The sequence below is a fragment of the Callorhinus ursinus genome, unplaced genomic scaffold (assembly GCF_003265705.2).
Source record: "Callorhinus ursinus isolate GAN/ISIS: 27379988/994484 unplaced genomic scaffold, GSC_fseal_2.0 scaffold40, whole genome shotgun sequence".
Lineage (NCBI taxonomy): Eukaryota > Metazoa > Chordata > Mammalia > Carnivora > Otariidae > Callorhinus > Callorhinus ursinus.
This window is the reverse complement of record NW_027397102.1, coordinates 10,132,086-10,150,017: the sequence shown is the minus strand read 5'-3', so window position 1 is coordinate 10,150,017 and position 17,932 is coordinate 10,132,086. Positions and strand designations below refer to the sequence as shown.

The window sequence follows — 17,932 nt, the reverse complement described above, 5'->3', positions numbered from 1 at the left end:
TGGGGGTGGGTGGATGGGCAAAATTGGCGAAACAGAATGGGAGATACAGGCTTCCTGTTATGGAATGAATAAGTCATGGGAATAAAGGAGACAGCATAAGGAATACAGTCAATGATATTGTAATAGTCATGTATGGTGTCATGTGGTAGCTACACTTGTGGTGAGCATAGCATAAAATCACTGAAGCAACCTGTTTTAAAAGGCTTATTAGTGTATAATTCCATTTATATGACATTCTCAAAAGGTAAATCTATATAGATGATAAACAGTTCAATGGTTTCCACGGTTTCATTGGGGCATGGTTGTTGAATAAATCCCCATGTTCCAGGGGATTTCTTTTTAGGGAGGTGAAAATATTCTATATGTTACTGTAATGGTGGACATATTACAGTATAAATTTGTCAAAACACAGAGAATTTTACCACAAAAGGCTATACTGATATGTGTAAAACCTGCAATGGATTCCACAAAATTTCAGCCTTTCAAAATTAAATTGATTGTATAGTAGTTCTCAATTTTTACATTTATCTGCTTTACCAATATAGTTACTGCTATAACCAATAATAGTTATCCACGTTTTAGATATGTCTTATTATGGGACAAGTCTCCATTTGAATCCCTTATTGTTAACCATGTTGAAATACTAATTTTTCTGACTAGCTCTTTAAAGTATTTTCTTGTGCAAGAGAATGTGTGAAAAATGAGTCAATTACTTTATTTTACTTACAATTTATGTACATGGGATTGCAAAAGTTATAACAAATTAAAATCTTTTGGTAACTTGCATAGATTCTCCTTTTGTACACTGGATAATCACAGAAAAATACTGGTACTCATTTATCTTGGATAATTTTGAAGTTGTCCAGCCTGGACTTAAGAATCACTAGAGATCTACTTTTTCTGTGGTTCTATGAGCCACATGCCTCAGAATTATACTCTTAAATCTATGCTAAGTGTTGTACAAAAGGAAGTTAATTCTTCCAATCTCTGCCCTCTAGTAACTTCTAGTTAAAAGCTAAACAACATTTTGTAATATGATTTTAAAAAATACTTATACTATAAGAGGGGGGAGCTAAGATGGTGGCATAATAGGAGGACCCTAAGCTTGCCTTGTCCCTTGAACATAGCTAGATAACTATAAAATCATTCTGAATACCCAAGAAATAGACCTGAAGACTGACAGAACAAACTGCACAACTAGAGGGAGAGAAGAGGCCACATTGAGGAAAGTAGGAAGTGTGGAGATGTTAGGGGAGAAATGGATTGAGGGTACTGCAGAGGGGAGGGAACCCTGGTTGGAGAGAGAAATAGAGAGAGAGGAGATACAGGGAAACACACAATGAGAACACTTCCCCAAAGCCATTGCCTGGGAAAACGAGAGGGACTGATTTTCATGTTTTTGCAACCAGCACAGCTTGAGACTGGTGTTTTTAAAGGTCTACAAGCTTGGCTAGGAAAGCCCTGAAGGCGCTACCCCACTCCTGGAGAGAAGGCAAACATCCCCAGAGCCAATATCATGAACTGAGGATCACTTAAGGCAAATGGGGTAGAGACTGTACTCTGTTCTTGGAGCTCATCTGTGAAAGGTGACATTCATAGATGCTTCTCTGGGGAAAAAAGAGGTGGTGGGCACCATTTCCTTTTCCCACCCCTCAGCATGGGTGCAGAAACACCTGCTGAGGGCTTCTCACCCTAACAAAGGCTGTTCAGCCTGCTTGCTCCAAGTCCCACGACCCTCCACTCTGGCACAACTGCCCTTCTTGGTCATACCTGCATCCATCCCAGCACAGCGAGTCACTTACCCAGAAGACTAGTGCAGGCCCCTGCCACAACACATCCTGAATTCTTGGAGTTTTAATGTCAGCAGGCTTGACTGAGATACAGCCCAAAGTGCATTACACTGCTCCACGCAGGCAAGCAACCAGAAGATGGACAGCATAAAAATGGCAATCTGAATAATGCCTGGGACACACAATAGGAGATTATTGGCTCTTCTAAGAGTGCTGCCCTGAGAACAGCAAGCACAGAGACAGGGACAAAAGAGCTGGCTGGCTCCATTTCCCTCTCCCGAACTTTAGCATAAACCGGATTCAGTAAATAACACAGTGCCAAAACTGGCTACCTAACACACTTTCACCAAGCCCTACCCCCTGTGGCTCTGCAGGTACTGCTTTTATCTGGCAAGTAGGTCTAAGTCCCAGGGCAACAGGCTCCTTCCCCAGAAGACAAGCAGAAACACTTGCAAACACCATGTCTTCTGAACAGAGACTTCTGCAAGGCTTCAGTTCTAGTGCAAGTAGCGTCAGGTCTCAATTAGCAAGCAGACCAGAGCATACCTAGTTAAATCTCCCCACACTCTGGCCAATGTCCAAACAATGCCCACTGCAGGCAAGGAGAGCCTCTGCAGATGACTGACATGAAGGATAGAGCAGCCAAAACAGGGCAGCAGAGTGGACACAACACATACCAGAAACACTCCCTGTAGAGCCAGGCCCTGGACAATATATGACCTCTTCTGCATGAAATCATTACTCTCAGGAACAGGAAACATAACAGACTTTTCTAACACAGAGAAGACAGTGACCTACACAAAACACCAAGATGGAGGAATTCATCCCAAAAGAAAGAACAAGAAAAGGTCATGGCAAGAGTTCTAAACAAAGTAGACATAAGTAACATGCCTGATGGACAATTTGAAGCAACAATCATAAGGATACTGACTGTGCTAGTGAAAAGTATCTAAGACACCTGGAAGACCCTCACAACAGAGATAAAACAGTTCAAAAACAGTCAGAAATGAAAATACAATAAGTGAGATTGGAAACTGACTAGATGTAATGATTGCAAAGATGGAAGAAGCAAAGGAATGAACGAGTGATATAGAGGATAGAATATAGAAAATAATGAACCTGAACAAAATAGAGAAAGAAGAATTATGGGTCACAAGACTAGACTTAGGGAACGCAGTGACTCCATCAAACAAAATAACATCCTCATTATAGGAGTCCCAGAAAAAGAAGCAAGTAAAAAGGGGCAAGAAGATTTATTTGAGGAAATAATAGCTGAAATCTTCCCTAATCTGGGGAAGGAAACAGACATCCAGATCTAGGAGGCACAGAGAACTCCCATGGAAATCAACAAAAGCAGGCCAACATCAAGATATATTGTGGGGGCACCTGGGTGGCTCAGTTGTTGAGCGTCTGCCTTCGGCTCAGGTCGTGATCCCAGGGTCCTGGGATCGAGCCCCGCATCGGGCTCCCTGCTCCGTGGGAAGCCTGCTTCTCCCTCTCCCACTCCCCCTGCTTGTGTTCCCTCTCTCACTGTGTCTCTCTGTGTCAAATAAATAAATAAAATCTTTAAAAAAAAAAGATATATTGTAATTAAATTTTCAAAATTTGCTAGAACTGATACATGAATTCTGGAAAGTCACAGGATACAATATCAACAAACAGAAATCTGTTGGGTTTATATACACTAATAATGAAGCTGCAAAAAGGAAACCAAGGAGTCAATCCCATTTTCAAGTGCATCAGAAACCATAAGATACCTAGGAATAAACCTAACCAAAGAGGTGAAAGATTTGTACTCTGAAAACTATAAAACACTTAAGAAATAAATTGAAGAGGACACAAAGAAATGGAAAAATATCCCATGTTTATGGATTGGAAGAATAAATGTTGTTAAAATATCTATAGTATCCAAAGCAATCTGCACATTTAATGCAATCCCTATCAAAATCCCACCAGCATTTTTTACAGAGCTAGAACAAACAACCCTAAACCATTTATGGAACCACAAAAGTCCCTGAATAACCAAAGCAGTCTTGAAGAAGAAAAGCAAATCTGAAGGCATTGCAGTCCCAGACTTCAAGTTATATTACAAAGCTGTAGTGATCAAGAGTGTATAGTAATCACACAGAAATGGACACATAAATCAATAGAACAGAATAAAAAACCCAGAAATGGACCCACAACTATATGGTCAACTAATCTTTGACAAAGCAGGAAAGAATATCCAATAAAAAAGACAGTCTCTTCAACATATGATGTTGGGAAAACTGGAGAGCAACATGCAAAAAACTAAACTGGACCACTTTCTTACACCATCCAGAAGAATAAATTCAAAATAGATGAAAGACCCAAATGCAAGACAAGAAACCATCAAAATCATATGGGAGAACACAGGCAGTAACCTCTTTGACATTGGCTGTTGCAACATCTTCCTAGACATATATAAGGGAATGACATCTTGCCATTTGCAATGACATGGATGGATCTAGAGCATATTATGCTAAGCGAAGTAAGTCAGTGAGAGAAAGACAAATACCATATGATTTCGTTTTTTTTAAATTTTATTTTATTATGTTATGTTAGTCACCATACAATACATCATTAGTTTTTGATGTAGTGATCTATGCTTCATTGTTTTCGTATAACATCCAGTACTCCATGCAGTAGGTGCCCTCCTTAATACCCATCACTGGGCTAACACATCCCCCCACCCCACTTCCCCTCTAACATCCTCAGTTTGTTTCTCAGAGTCCATAGTCTCTCATGGTTCATCTCTCCCTTCGATTTCCCCCCCTTCATTTTTCCCTTCCTTCTCCTAATATCCTCCATGCTATTCCTTATGTTCCACAAATAAGTGAAACCATATGATAATTGACTTTCTCTGCTTAACTTATTTCACTTAGCATAATCTCCGCCAGTCCCAACCATGTGGATGTAAAAGTTGGGTATTCATCCTTTCTGATGGCTGAGTCATATTCCATTGTATATATGGACCATATCTTCTTTATCCATTCCTCTGTTGAAGGGCATCTCAGCTCTTTCCACAGTTTGGCTATTGCGGACATTGCTGCTAGGAACATTGGGATGCATATGGCCCTTCTTTTCACTCCCTCTGTGTCTTTGGGGTAAATACCCAGGAGTGCAATTGCTGGGTCTTAGGGTAGCTTTATTTTTGATTTTCTGAGACACATCCACACTGTTTTCCAAAGTGGCTGTACCAATTTGAATTTCCACCAACACTGTAAGAGGGTTCCCTTTCTCAAAAACCTCTCCAACATTTGTTGTTTCTTGCCTTGTCAATTTTTGCCATTCTAACTGGTATAAGGTGGTATCTCAATGTGGTTTTGATTTGAATGTCCCTGATGGCTAATGATGATGAACATTTTTTCATGTGTCTATTAGCCATTTGTATGTCTTCTTTGGAGATGTGTCTGTTCATGTCTTCTGCCCATTTTTTGACTTGATTATTTGCTTTTTGGGTGTTGAGTTTCAGAAGTTCTTTATAGATCTTGGAAATCAGTGGTTTGTCTGCAGTGTCATTTGCAAATATCTTCTCCCATTCTGTGGGTTGCCTCTTTGGTTGACTGTTTCCTTTGCTGTGCAGAAGCTTTTTATCTTGATGAAGTCCCAAAAGTTCATTTTCCCTTTTGTTTCACTAGCCTTTGGAGATGAATCTTGAAAGAAGTTTCTGTGGCCTATGTCAAATATGATTTCACTCATATGTGGAATTTAAGTAACAAAACAGATGATCATAGGGGGAAAAAAGAGATGTAAACCATGAGACAGACTCTTAAGTACAGAGAAGAAGCTGAGGATTAATGGAGGGCAGGTGGGCAGCTGGATGGGTTAAGTAGGTGATGGGTGTTATGGAGTACACTTGTTGTGATGAGCCCTGGGCATTGTTTGTAGGTGATGAATCACTAAATTCTACAACTGAAACTATTATTTCACTGTATGCTAACTAACTAGAATTTAAATAAGAACTTAAAGTGATATTTATACTATAACTAGTCATGCACAAGAAGGTTATTAAGCTACAATATTGGAAAATTAAATTAACTATTTAAAAGTTTCTTTGTATAAAATATATTTAACATAGTCCAAAATAAAACCAAACATGAATTATTGCCTTAATGATATATTTATTATTATATTTTTTATATTTTTTATTTATTTTATTACTATTATTAGGTTTATTTTATTTTTCCAATATATTATTATATTTATTATTTTATTTTTTCCAATTTTATTGAGATATGATTGGCATATAACATTGCATTATTCGAAGGTGTACAACATAATGATTTGTTATATGTATATATTGTGTATATATTGTGAAATTATTACCACAGTAAGTTTAGTTAACATCAATCACAAGTTAATGTTCTGGAAAAAATAGAATTAGTTTTTACACTTATCAGTAATAATGATTTTAAGTCTATTGGACCACATTCTTTAGAACTAGATGCATGTGTGAATAGAATTGGGATGTTTGATGCTTCTAGGGACAGAATGCAATATTAACAAAACATACAGCAACAACAGGTAAATGTAGCCAAACATATTGTCTTGATGACTTTTAAAATCTTTAGTCCTTATTACTGACATTATTAGTGAAAAGGTCAAAAGAATGCACATTAATATAAAATAACAAATATTCAGTATTACCTATGGGATACAATAAACAAATGTACATTCTTTTGGAGATGTTTTGTGATGTGTACTGGATCTAGATTTCTCCAGGTATGGTTTATGTTTTCATGAAATCAGATTTCAAAATTCATGTGAGATATTATAAAATCATCTAGGAATAGTCTTTGGGTGACTTAATTTCAGTCATCCACAAACAGTTATGTTAATTCTAAACATTTGCTAGGGTAAGTCTACTCTCCCAAAGTGTTTTTTCCTTGTGTTGTTCGTGGCATCACTTTATAGATAGATTAGGAATGGCCAGAATGAGAAGAACACTGTGCTTTTATTTCATGTGTATCACTTTTAAACTTTATATATTGTTCAGATTTTCAAAATGATCACAACTTAATTTGGCTATTGAAAACTGTTTTAGGAATTATTTTTTAATTTTTAAGATAATGTTTCTATGTAATTCAAATGCATTTTGTAATTTGAGTTTTTAAGTATCCATATTCTTTTGCCATAATATTCAAAGTGCCAAGACTCAGAACGAAATCTTTTTGCTAATCCACATTCATTACCAGGTTTCAGTGTTTCCAAACATGGATCAAAGCCCATTTAAAGGCAACGTTTTCTACTTTCAATATCAAATATGTAAGTTAAATGGATTTGGATTTTGAATCTTTTGTGCTACTCTTGAGAGTAGCTCTGTTCTTAGTTCCTTCACAATGGGTAGGTTAGGGACATCCTGACTGGTAAGGCTGGCTTTTCCCTAAATTAGGTCTTTATCTTTGTAAAATGTTTATGTGCTTACAGTTTGTTTTGTTTTAACCATTTTCAAAACCTCAGCATTTGTGAATAAACCCATAATTTATTTTTAAATGGCATAGTTTTAATGAAACCAAAATAGGTCTAATTTTGGGCAATTTAATGACATTAACTAACTTAACGCTATCATTTAAAGGTATGAGTGCTTTAAATATAGTTGTCAGAGTAATTATGGACTTTTTTTTTTGTCTTTCACCTGGGGGTTTTAGGGTAGGAGTGGGGCTGTCAGGATACCTGCTATGTAGATATTTTATTAGATTGTCCTTTCTCTCACATAAAGCAAATCAAATGTCTAAATTTTATGATTGTATTTATTTTATACTTATTTCAGAAGGTTTCCTATCCTAGGGTAAGAACATTGTCTTAAAAGTCATACCTTCTGATAAATCTTTTGGAGTTTAATTAAATTTTCAAATACAATTCTCAATTCTCAGTTTTAGATCTGTGTTATACCTTACTTCAGTAAGATAAGATAGAAGTATTTTTATAAGAGACTGTAAGGATAAATAAGTACCTGTACAATGAAATGAGATTAAAGAAAAGAATTTAAAAGGCAAACATTTTCTAAGGTTTGAACTTTATTATAGAATCCTTGACCAAAAATTAGTTTTAGTGGCAGCAAATGTAAACTTATAAACAGTACTGCTGTATACTTATGTACAGCATACCCACTAGATAACCAATAATGTTAATTGGCTGACAAAAGATCCTTTCTAGTGGAAGGTTTACCACTGATTTCTCTCCTCATATAAGATTATGCAAAAAGTTTTTTCATTCAGTATGTCTTAAAATTGTATATTAAATATGGATATGCATATTTCTATATACGATGCCAAAAATTTTACTTAACATTGAAAAAATATGATAACACTTTGTGCTGTTGAATTAAGATTATAAGAGATATGTAAGGAAAAATCATGTATTTTTTCCTCAGTGCTTAACTACCTGATTTGCTAATATGCTTACTTCCTTTGTCTCTAATTCTGTGATATCTTTTTCTCCTGTTTTATGGTTACTGTTTTATTAAATCTGAACATTCCATCCAATACATCTACACACTCATTCTGTTGTATCAGTAAGAGACACCTTTCAAATTACATTTTGGTGTGGGCTTTCAATTTTGATTTATTTTTTAAACTAAATTCTTCCTAACTTTACCAATTATTAAATGAATAATGGAGAAATACAGCCAGTGTATAAGAACTGCAGGAAGTTAGCAGTAGAAATGGTGGAAATGGGCAACTGAACATATTGCAAAAGACGCCTACAGCAGTTTACTTTTCAGCTCCAGACTTTCCTTCAGGGTATTGGGCCCCAATATTTAATTTAGGCAACATAGAAGGTTCCTCAGGGAGCACAGAGTAGCTGGCAGTACTAAATGTGAATCTGAGCAGCCATCACTGGGGAATCCTTAGAAGAGCTTCTGATGGAGCTATGTATATATCTTTCTGAATAGTAACATGATACTGGCAAGGTAGGAAATCAGACCTTTTCCACATTCCAGCTATCATCCAAGTGACATCTGTGTTTCATGGTGCTTGTGACTCAAATATAAATATATATGTTTAAAAAGCTACATTCTCTGTCTTGAATATATGCAAGTATATAATTTCTATAAGAAAAAAAATAATAGGCAGGATTAAGATGCCCTTCATAAAGAAGCTAGAGCAAATTCCAAGCATGCTGAGCTACTGCAGCTTTCTACAATACCAGGTTATTCTGTCAGGTATATGTGAGTTTTATGAATTAGTCTTCCCTAATAGCACTTTGTACTTTCTTCCTGTTTAGGATAGAGGTGGGAGTGTGTGTGGGAGGTAAGTGTCAGAGGAAGACTAACATCTATTGGGTCCCCCTATGAGCATGATTTGTTTTATGTGGATTTTCTCTTTTAATCCTTTTAAAAAATTTTTCCCTTTTTTTAAAAAGATTTTATTTATTTGACAGAGAGAGACACAGTGAGAGAGGGAACACAAGCAGGGGGAGTGGGAGAGGGAGAAGCAGGCCTCCTGCAGAGCAGGGAGCCCGATGCGGGGCCCAATCCCAGGACCCTGGGATCATGACCTGATCCAAAGGCATGCACTTAACAACTGAGCCACCCAGGCACCTCCCCCCTTTTTTTCCCTTTTAACAATCTTATGAGATAGGTGGTATTATTCCTATTTTCAGTTAAGGTTAAGTCATTTGCTCACAACTAGGAAGAGACAGAGCTAAGATTAAAATCCAGGACCTTTTTTTATTCCCACTATTTTACACTGAGGAAAATTGCAGCTTGCTACTTAGCACCAGTCCTAAGCCTCTACCGACCATGTACCAATCATAATCAGAACTTCTTTTGCCTTTGGATTTTATTTTTATTTATTTTTAAGATTTTCATTATTTATTTGAGAGAGAGAATGAGAGAGAGAGAGAGCACGAGAGGGGGGGAGGGCCAGAGGGAGAAGCAGACTCCCCGCTGAGCAGGGAGCCCTACGTGGGACTCGATCTCAGGACTCCAGGATCATGACCTGAGCTGAAGGCAGTCGCTTAACCAACTGAGCCACCCAGGTGCCCCTGCCTCTGGATTTTAATTGTTGGTGCTGGAGAATAGAATTTTTGCATACACATTGAAGTAATGTACCTTATTGTGTGAGATTCATTTTCGTTGTTTTGTTTTGAGCAAGTTTGCTCTTGTACATAGAGGCTTATCAACAGTTCCTTTATTTTGTATTGAGACTGTTGCCTTCCAAGTTTAGCAAAAACAGTTATTTTTTTCCAAAGATGAGTCAATGTCTTTAGCAAATTCCTTAACAAGTTGTTATCTACATCCAATGTTTTTAAGCTTAGTTATGGTAATATGGGATTTTGCTTCACTTCTGCTTGTCAGTAGATAGAAGTTTTCTATTTCTGCACAATATTTTTACATGACATTATTGTAGCAGAAGATTTTGATTGAGACTGCATGTGACAAGTAAAAGATTAGCTAGGCAATGTCAGTTTAAACTCTAGAATTGACCGCTAATCGTTAAAAAAAAAAAATGAAACCAAAATGACAGTAAATTTTCACATATGGTGGTTTTAGAAGGATGTTGGATCAGGAATTCAGATGACAATACTCCTGGGACTAAAGATTCAAAGATACTCCATGCTTAGACAACTATAGTGTAAAACTGAAGGAAGTTCATCTTAAAAATAAGTATAAGTGGTATTGGGTTTATAAAGAGATTATATTAGTCAGAGATCTTCAGAGAAACAGAACCAATAGAATATATGTATACTTACAGAGAGAGATTTATTATAAGGAATTGGCCCACACAATTATGGAGGCTGAGAAGTCCCAAGATCCACCATCAGCAAGCTAAAGACCCAGGAGAGCCAAAGTGTTGTTTTGGTCCAGGTCTAAATGACAGAAAAAGGGCAGTCAATAGTGCAAGATCCATTCCGAAAGGCAGCAGACTCCAGGCCCAAGAAGAGCCAATGTTTCAGTCCCAGTCCAAAGGCCAGTAAAGACCAACATTCTAGCTCATCATTCAGACAGGAGTACCCTCTTACTCAGCCTTTTTGTTCTATTCAAGTATTTAATTTATTGGATGAGGCTCATCCACATTAGAAAGGGCAATTTGCTTAATTCAATCTACTTATTCAAATGTTAATCTTATCCAGAAACACCTTCACAGACACACCCAGAACAATGTTTGACTGAATGTCCGGCTAGCCCATGACCCAGTCAAGTTAACCCAAAAAATTAATCCTCACAGTAATGATGTGGTTTTGGAATATAGGTGAGGTTCAGTGGGGTGAAGTCCGGAGCTGACAACCAAGAAAGAATTCTTGAGATGTCTTTGGTGCAAACTGGTGGTTTATTAAAGCATGGGGACAGGACCTGAGGGCAGAGAGAGCTGCTGCACCAGGGTTGTGAGGGGTGGCTGATTATATACTATGGGGTTAGGGGAGGTAAGGAAAAGGGAAGTTTTAAAAGGATTTTAATATGTTAAAGAAGACTCACAGTATACCAGAGGACTTGCCATTGTCAAGTTAAGGTTGTTTTTCCCTCTAGCAAGGCAATAACATGAAGATAGTTGGGAGTTTCTTGGAGGAACATTACACTCTGCCCACTTCAAGTATCTGTCAATGACCTGCAGATTATAAGGACATTTAATTGTATCTACATTTCCTTCTGGAAGCTAGGTTATTGATAGAAATGCTTTGCTCTTCTTGCAGGATCCTTTCCTTAGCTTTAGGGCAGCCAGGAGTGCCTGAGGAATGTCACATATATTCCTTGGGAGGGGGTTGTGGGGTGTCAGCTTTGTCCTCAGCTTGCCTTCTATTCCCTCATCAGTAATATATCTCAGAAATTCAAGGACTAGAAATTATCAGAATGTAGAAGATAAATCCCTTAACTGAAAAGGAGTTAATATTAGGAATATATAAAATCTCTTACAACAAAACAATAGCAAGAAATAACCTAATTAAAAAATGAGCAAAGGACTTAAATAGAAATTTGCCAAAGAAAATATACAAATGGCTAGCAAGCATATAAAAAGATGCCAATACCACTATTCATCAGAAAAATGCAAATCAAAACCACAATGAAATATTACCACAGAACTCATTAGTATGGTTACTATTAAACAGAAATTAACAAGTGTTGGTGAGCATGTGGAGAATTTAGAACACTTGTGCACTATTGGTGGGTATATAAAATGATGCAGCCACTATGAAAAAAAAGTATGATGATATCCCAAAAAGTTAAAATAGAATTACCGTATAATCCAGCAATTCCACTTCTAGGTTTATACCCCAAAGAATTCAAAGGAGGGACCCAAACAGATACCTGTATACCGATGGTTATAGCAGCATTATTCACAATAACCAAAATGTGAAAGCAACCCAAATGTCCATCAACAGATGCATTGATTTAAAAAATGTGCTATATAGGGGTGCCTGCGTGGCTCAGTCATTAAGCATCTGCCTTCAGCTCAGGTCATGATCCCAGGGTCCTGGGATTGAGCCCCGCATCAGGCTCCCTGCTTCTTGGGAAGCCTGCTTCTCCCTCTCCCACTCCCCCTGCTTCTGTTCCCTCTCTTGCTGTCTCTCTGTCAAATAAATAGTTAAAATCTTTAAAAAAAAGAATAAAAAAATAAAAAATATTCTGTATACATAAAATTAAATATTATTCATTCTTGAAAGGGAAAAAAATCTGACACATGCTATAATAAGGATGAACCTTGAGGACATTATGCTAAGTGAAATAATTAGTTAAAAAGACAAATACTGTATTATTCTACTTACCTGAGCTATCTAGAGTAGTCAAATTCATAGACACAGAAAATAGAATGGTGGTTGCCAGTGGCTAGAGAAAGAGGAAAATGGGGGAATTTGTTATTTAATGGGAATAAAAAAATTCAGAGATTGGTTGCACAACAATGTGAATATAATTACACTGAACTATACACTTAAAAGTAATTAAAATGGTACATTTTACATTATATGTATTTTACCACAATTTGGAAAAAATGTCAAATTAAATTTTCACCCAGCAGTTACAAAAGAGGATGTCCTTACATCATATTTACCCTCTTACAGATAAGCACGCACTTTCCCTAAGGGTAGAGAATGTATCAGTTAATAAATTAAATGGAATTATATTTGTAGCACAGAAGATTTTCTGAAAGTCACATACATAATTTAAAAAGGTAGTGCATTGCTAATCATGGATAATGTATTCAATGTGATTACAAATATCACTGTGTGCAAAAATGATATCTAACATGTTTAGCACAGAGGTATATGAATTTAAAAAATAGTAAAGAAGAAAGAAAAGTATGATCCTTTAAATAAGCATTTCTCAGAAAAATAAATACATAAGGCCAGTAAGCATATAAAAGTAAGTATTCTTAAAGACATACAAATCAAAACAATAAGATACCATTTTTCACTAAACTAGCAAAAATTACAAAGTTGGACAATAGCTATCATTTACAAAGATATAGGGAAATAAGGACTATCATATATTTCAGCCCTTGTCCAAGGGCAATTTGGCTATATTTATAAAAATTTAAATGCACATATTCTTTGGCCCACTAATTCCAATTTGTGGTGTAAGACTACATGGATGGACTTAGAGGGTATTATGCTAAGCAAAATAAATCAGACTGGGAAAGACATATACCATGTAATTTCACTCCTATGTGGAATCTAAAAAACAAAACAAATGAATAAACAAACTAAAAGCAGAATCAGATCTATAAATATAGAGAACAAACTGATGGTCAGAGGAAGAGGGGTAGGGGATGGGCAAAATGTGTGAAGGGGAGTGGGAGATACAGGCTTCCAGTTATGAAATGAGTAAGTCACTGGAATAAAAGGCACAGCATAAGACATACAATGATATTGTAATAGTATTACATGGTGACGAATGGTAGCTACACTTGTAGTGAGCATAGCATAAGGTATGGAGAAGTTGAATCACAATGTTGTACACCTGAAACTAATGTAACATTGTGTCTCAAATATATTCAAATAAGGGGTGCCTGCGTGGCTCTGTTGGTTAAGCATCTGTCTTTGGCTCAGGTCATGATCCCAGGGTCCTGGGATCAAGGCCCACATCGGGCGCTCTGCTCAGCAGGGAGCCTGCTTCTCCTGCCCCTCTGTCTGCCCCTCTGCCTACTTGTGCTCTAACATACATATATATATATATATATATATATATATATATATATATATATATATATATTCAAAAAAAATTAAAAGACCTGATATTAAAGCCCCATATTACATGCATTTTGACATCTGAGGAAAGCCAAGAGAGTCTCAAAGGATGGCCAACCACAAGTTCCCCTTCTCATCCTGTTCCTGCAGATAAAATACCATATTCAAATAACTTATCTCAGGGACAAAGCACAGTGCCTGCTTATCCCTGAATAGAGGGCTTCAGTTCAAACAATCACATCTCCTGTGGGAAATGGGGGTTTCACCACTCTCAGGGGTTACACTACAGCCTCTGCTTGTGCACTCTGTTCCCAAATGGAATCTCCATGTGTCCCTGTGGGGCATATGGTATTCTCCTTCCTCTTCCAGGCTATGAGTATACCTGACTAATACACTACTGTTGATTTTATCTGTCTGGTGTTGGGAGGTCTTGGTTGGCTATCTCCATAACTCTAGGGGAGGAATCCCTTCTTCACCAATGGGAATAAGTGGAGATGATCAAAACACAAAGCTAGGACTTTCCCATAATATATAAATTGCAAATATAAAGCAAGATCTATGTACAAGGTTGTCCATTTAAGCATTGTTTGTAATAGCAATAACCTGAAAACCACCTAAAGTTCCATCATTAGATAATTCTAAGTCATAGGGTGTCTATTGTATATATATATACCACATCTTCTTTATCCATTCATCTATCAATGGACACTAGGATTGCTTCCATAATTTGACGATTGTAAATAATGTTGCAATAAAAATAGGGATGCATATATCTTTTTGGATTAGTGTTTCTGCATTCTTTGGGTAAATATCCAGTAGTAGAATTAGTGGATCATATGGTAATTCTATTTTTAATTTATTTAAAAGCCTCCATATTGTTTTCCATATTGGCTGCAAGAGTTTGCATTCCCACCAACAGTGCATGAGTGTTCCTTTTTCTCCACATCCTTAACACTTGTTTTTTATGTTTTTTATTTTAGCCATTTTGACAGGTGTGAGGTGATATCTCATTGTGGTTTTTTAAGATTTATTTATTTTAGAGAGAGCAGGGGGAGGGGCAGAGGGAGAGGGTGAGAAGCAGACTGCCTGCTGAGTGGGGAGCCTGACACAGGGCTTGATCCCACAACCCTGAGACCATGACCTGAGCCAAAATCAAGAGTGAGGTGGTTATTTTTAATTTTGGGGGGAACCTCCATACTGTTTTCCAGAGTGGGTGTACCAGCTTGCCTTCCCACCAACAGCATAAGAGGGTTCCCCTTTCTCTCCATCCTTGACAACACCTGTTGTTTCTTGTGTTGTTAATTTTAGCCATTCTGACAGGGTGTGAGGAGATATCTATTGTAGTTTTGATTTGCATTTCCTGATGATGAATGATACTGAGCATTTTCATGTCTGTTAGCCATCTGTATGACTTTGGAGAAAAGTCTTTTCATGTCCTCTGCCCATTTTTTAGTGGGTTATTTGGGATTTTTTGGTGTTCAGCTGTGTAAATTCTTTATATATTCTGGATACTAACCCTTTATTGGATATGTCATTTGCGAATATCTTTTCTCATTCACTAGGTTGTCTTTTAGTTTTCTTGCTTGTTTCTTTTGCTGTCCAAAAGCTTTTCATTTTGTTGTATTCCATGGAGCACAATTCAGCAGTTCAAAAGATTGAAGTAGTATATCTGTATGTGATGGTATAGAAATATCTCCAAGATAAACTTAAGTAAAAAAAAATTAAGTTTATAGTATCATCCCTTTTTTTGTAAGTGTATACACATTTTTATTTTGGAAAGTTACTCTGGAAATTACTGACAGTAGTTGCCTTTGGTGTTTAGGAATTTGTAAATAAGGGAGAGAGACTGTAGCTCATTTTATACCTTTCTGATAATTTGACTATTTTTTTATCAAGTGCTTTATTAATTCACTTTTACAATGAAAATAAAAGTAAAAAGGTATAATCTCTGCTATTAATGAGCCCATTGTCAAGTGGAAAGATAAACAGAATTTCACAAAAGACTTTTGAATCTCAGCAGTACAAGCTAGTGTCTGGACTGATGATTGAAATAAGACCAAATAGTGCACAGCATATGGAACACTGGAGTAAGCTGAGGGAGGTGTCACTTGGATTAGAAATTTTTAATGTTTCTCATTTCAAAGGGGTTGCTTCTGAGTACAAATACATAGTTTAGTTCTACATTTAACTACAATACAAACTTAAAACAGGAAACTGTGCTCCTCAACATCACAGTTTTGTCATCTAATTCTACTTTTGAAAGAAAAGCCAATAACTAAATTCCTAGTCTAAACTAGACTAGAAATGTTATCGAAGCTGGTATAGAGGCCAGAAGGTTTCTGTTTATTGTGTTACAATGTAATCCACATAAAATCAACACAATTATATGGTCACTAGGGCCAAGCCTGAGCTTTCACCAAGATTGTCAAGGAATGTAACTGGAATGTTACTCTTTTCACAAAATCAACAAGAGAATTGCTTAATATGTTTATCTCACTGAGCCAGTGGTTTAGGTTGTAGGTTTCTTTGTAAAGTGAAAGTGGCCTTAGAGCCCAATTGAAAAACAAAACTGATTTTAACTTTAGGGCAGAATGTATCCTTTGTGTCCACCTTTTTATCCTTCTCTAAATCAATATTTAGAGTTTTAATGCTAAATTATTTTTACCGTATTTATCTTCTTGGCTAAAATATGCTCTTAAGAGCTTTAAAAACAACTGCTCTTCCCCCATAAGCTTCTACTTTTAGACACTGTCATACAACGTTCTTTCAACATTGCTAATGTTGAGACCCCAGCACATTTCTAACAAATCAAGTCAGGTTTTATTTAGTTGAGTTTAAGGGATGAATCAGCTTTGGGTGTCCTCTAAATGAATTACAAATTAAATGACTGAGTGTGTTCAATGTTCTGTTCATTATTCCTTCCACTCTGACAATAATATAGGCTGGCTTGCACTGGAGAATTTGTTGCAATGGAAATATATGAGAATACTTATGCTGGCTGTTATGGTGAATTATTGGAATCAACATAGAAACTGACGAGCATTTATTTTGCTTTCTGTTTTATTTTGAGAATTTTAGCTACAAAACTATTGTACAATCAATATAGAATGAGAACCTAATGAGATTTTTATGTAAATAACTTGAGGGCACCTGGGTGGCTCAGTTGGCTAAGCATCTGCCTTTGGCTCAGATCATGATCCCGGAGTTCCTGGATCAAGTTCCACATTGGGCTCCCTGCTCAGTGGGGAGTCTGCTTTTCCTTCTGCCCCTCACCCCACTCTCATACTCTTTCACTCTCTCTCTCAAATAAATAAATAAAATCTTTAAATAAATAAAATAAATAACTTGAGGCTTAGTCCACTTGGAAAAAAAAACTTGGATGGCATGTTTTGATTCATTTATTAGAAACAGGTAATTCAGTACTAGTACTTATTTTTTTAAAGATTTATTTATTTATTTATTTATTTATTTGACAGTGAGAGACACAGCGAGAGAGGGAACACAAGCAGGGGGAGTGGGAGTGGGAGAGGGAGAAGCAGGCTTCCCACTGAGCAGGGAGCCCGATGCAAGCTCGATCCCAGGACCCTGGGATCATGACCTAAGCCGAAGGCAGATGCTTAACCGACTGAGCCACCCAGGCACCCCAGGATATATATTTTTCATTAAAATTTATTTTCAGATTTTTTCACTAACCTTTGTGATAATTGGAGACATCATAGGGATGAAGCTACTAGAAAAAATCAGATTTCTGTTTCTAGCTCTGCCATGGACATTTTGTGCCCTATTGAATGAGTCCCCTGACCTTGCTTTTCTGACTACCTATTGGCAAAATGGAAGTCATTATTCTATCATGCTTCTAATTTACTTCCTAGGGGTGCCTCCAGGATTCATTGAATTAAAACAATATATAATGACCATAGTTTATTGGACTAAGAAATCTAAATACAAAAAGTATAGGGTTATTATGAAACTTTCTAAAGCCATAAATATGATTT

At 36.7% G+C, this 17,932-nt stretch overlaps 1 protein-coding gene across 2 annotated transcripts in view; it reads left to right on the top strand.

Annotated features, from left to right (window-relative positions):
• Positions 1-17,932, top strand: part of HDX (highly divergent homeobox) — a 315,446-nt gene that overhangs the window by 199,266 nt on the left and 98,248 nt on the right. The window lies entirely within an intron of this gene.